The sequence below is a fragment of the Acyrthosiphon pisum genome, chromosome A2 (assembly GCF_005508785.2).
Source record: "Acyrthosiphon pisum isolate AL4f chromosome A2, pea_aphid_22Mar2018_4r6ur, whole genome shotgun sequence".
Taxonomy (NCBI): Eukaryota; Metazoa; Arthropoda; class Insecta; order Hemiptera; family Aphididae; genus Acyrthosiphon; species Acyrthosiphon pisum.
In genome coordinates, this window is record NC_042495.1 from 52013811 (window position 1) to 52017957 (window position 4147).

A 4147-nucleotide genomic window follows, 5' to 3' on the forward strand; every position below is an offset into this window, starting at 1 on the left:
ACACGTGATGTATAATATTGTTTTAAAATACATTGTTCTATAATATTAGCCAGTACCAGGTAATCAAAATCAATTTCAATGTTATAATGATTGTGAATTAATTAAGATTATACATTATTTATGTATAAGTTACCTAACAAAATATTATAATATAATAAAACAAATAAAATGCAGTTATGTACAATGAAGGCAATGCAGCTGATAATGCCAATTGCCAGTAAATATTTTTTTTCATTCTAAATATTAATTTGCTGTACCTATGCTGTTTTATAAATCTGCCGGCTGCCCACATATAGAAGTCCACCGTGTTATGTAGAAAATACTGATTTACATATTGTACAGAACATTTCTCGAATTCATCGCCAAGAAAATTCCGATTTTAAATTCGGAGTAAAAATGCATCTACTCTTTTGGACTTAAGGTATTTTTAAAACAGATAGCTAGATATTTTTATCGAATTATACTACTTATTCATACCAGCCCACTACGGGGTACCCCAGCTACGCTACTACGGACTACCTACATAGTACATACTGAATATCTGTCGTTTACAATTAGGTAATAGTAACGACGAATAACATTTAAAATATTTTACATAGATATAATAGATATTATAAAATATAAATAAATATTAATATATCATAGTCCGCTACATGCACACATTTCACAACGAACTACTCGGTGGGATTGTATTTGTAATTTTCAAAACATACGAAAATATAATATTATGAGGTGGGTATATGTACGTTTTTCGTCACCGACAACAATGTGACATTGTTAATTTTGTATTGTATACCTGCTGAAAAGGTCAAAACAAGAATCCAAAAATATCACTATAAAGTACCTATAGTCTATATAGATTCTAATATTCTATTGAATAATGTGATGCAATATATCGAAAATAAAAAGATTTTATTATAAAATAAATCTCAAAAGTTATAAATTAACAGTAAGAAAAACAACTGGATTTATACGAGACAGACTTGAAAAAACTGGACAAAATGAGCCCGATATAACTTTTGTGGGGACGCAAAGTTAAAATACGGGATCTATGGTCACCCAAAGTTAACCCGAGAGTATTTCGGGAGAGTTTACTGCCCAACATAGGTATATCAATATCTATTTATTAATAGGAAGCCCAGATCAAGCCATAATAAGCCCCAGACCAAGTCGAATTTAATAGATAGTGCGTGGGTATATTGAAGGAAGTTATCCTTAAAATATGTTTATTTTAATTTTATTAGTGGCCGGCTGAATAGTTGAAAAATGTAATTTATTTGTACGGTAACATAAATTGTATTGATTAAAATAAAAAAGTTAATACTTTTTAGCGTTAGAAAGAATAAAATATATCAAAAGGATTCCTAGCCGATTAGAATCTATATCTTAACCTTAATTCTACAAATTATATTTTGATATACTTACCTATTTATGTAGGTATTATTAATTTTTATTAATTATTAAATTTCTTTATAATATAGTGACTCAGACAGTTTTAAGTTGGAAGTTATATAATTATTTATATCTATATATGAACATTTTCTAATAATTACTCTATATAAGTAGTAATTGAAAGTTAGGTATAATAGTTTAATTTGGAAATAGTATCGCAACAATTCGCATTTGATTTAAATGCCTATACGATGGCCGATGAATTATCAATACATTCGTATTAATTTTACAATTATGAGTGTTTTTTACTACCTATTAAACTATGCATTAATATTTTTTAAAAAAGTACACAGTCCACACTGCACACTGTGTAGACGTGTAGTGTATTATAGTAATAGTATGGTTGTTTTATTTTATTATTTCAGAGTAAAATCGATATTAATGGTTTATAATGCATATAATACATAGTATATATTATAGCCACACAGGGTAGCCCAAATTTAGTATAATATAGCTAAGATTTAAAATACTCCATCTAAAAATTGTTGAGAATCACTATTTTGGTATTCACTGCAGCATGACACACAGAACATATTTCAACTAATTATTTAACCATAACCAATCCAATATGTCTATTAAAGAATAGACGTGTAAAATTAAAACAAATATATAGTATATGGTACATAATTATAAATTATATATCGCAAACGATTTTTGTTTTAAATAATAATAAATAATACATTTAAATTAACGATCAGAGACGTGTCACAATTATTCGACACGTACATCATCGTCACTGTAATTCGCCACATTAGATTGACAATATTATACTACCAATTACCATTACTGTGAATTTTTGTTTTGTATTAATACTGCTTTAATTGAATTATAATTAAATGTCTTTTACGCCGATAAAAAAATAAATCAAGCGATAACTGCCCGATAATTTTTACAATATTTTGTGGAATTTAACTTAGATAATTCTATAAATTCTCGTATACAATAAATATATGCATTATGCATATTACAATATTAAATACATCAACGTGGTCAAAAGTATGAAGATTTTCGAGATTTAAATACAATTAAAATTGTATTTAATTATAATTTAATAACAAATATATTTTATTATACAAATACAATTATATTTATATGTAGGTATCAGTAATAAAATATTAACTTCAATTTTATGTATTAACGAAATAATTATTAATAATATTAAATTAAATATTGAGAAGTAAAACGAATTTGTCAAAATGTAAAATCATAATATATAATTTATTATTGAAAACATTAATATATTATTAATTGTACATAATATTGTGTTCACTGTTGTATAAGTAGGTACTCTATGTAGGTATATATGTATACAGTCGAGTCCGAATAACTCGAACCTCGATAACTCGAAAAACTTGACAACTTGAATTGTGTTTTATTCCCCTAGAAAATGTTTCCCCTATACATTAGTTATATATCTTGAATAATACATATCTCGAAGTGAATTTGTATCCTACTTCAACTTCGAGTAATCGCGATTCTATACTGTAATAGTATATCTTCTGAACATCTGCAGCAGGTACCGATAATATGTAGGTATTAGAGTTATTCTTAAATACTCGTTCTCTTGAAGATTTTTAGCGTTTAAGCCATTGTAAAACAATTTTTTAAAACTTTTTTAAAACAATTTTTTTTAACTTAAAAGTTAAAAGTTATAACTCATAACTTATAACTAAATAACTAGGTAGGTATTCATTTAAATTTAAATTATCATAATTTATGATAATATAATGTATTGAAATTCCCAGAAAAATTATTCTGCTTTGTAATAAGAAATTAAAAATGGATGCTTAAACTATGAAAGATAATGATAAAAAAAAATAGTAAACATTTTCAAGAAAATCAGTGTTTAACTCAAAAGAATCACCCTGTATCGTATATATGCAGATAGTTCTATAGAACTATAGTAGATTTAATATAGGTATACCTATATGTACAAAGTTAAATATGATGTGTGATGAATGCTAGATATGACCTTGCATGAAAGATTTCATGATCAGTATATTATTATAATATTACATATTATACGCATAGCGCGCGTACTTATAGTTTGTACATAGGTACTATATACTACTATAGTATTATAGTAGTATGATGTAATTTAAAAGTGTATACCGACAACCCACAGGATATATTTTATATATACAATATACTTGTATATATATATATATATATATTAATATATTATAATATAATAGATACTGGGTTGTTGGACACTCGTCTCGCTTCACTCACCTCAGCCCAAGCCAATATTTTATTATTATACATTTTAAAGCACTGCGATAAATCACTGCGTTCGAAAAACGATTCTGAGCAGAGCTTGATTTAGTACGCAGGTGTTTGTAGAACGTTTAAACAATTTTAAGTGCTCATAAAATAATTTACGAGTAAAGATATTTATAAGCTTACTGATTAAATGTATTCTAATATTATAATATACTGACACAAGTACATTGTTATTAAAATTGTAGGCAACCAATAATACTCAAAATTACACAGATTGCAGACTGCAGTACATCAGTAAGACTATACCTGATAAAATAATTAAACATACGATTATCGAGTAAAATACATACATTTCCAGCCAGTGCCGCAACTAGGCTTTGTGGGCCCTAGTGCAAATTTTATTGTGGGGACCATCTTAAAGGAATTTTGTGTTTTGGGAGGCCCCACTTAAGTGGAAAGGAGGCCCATTTGG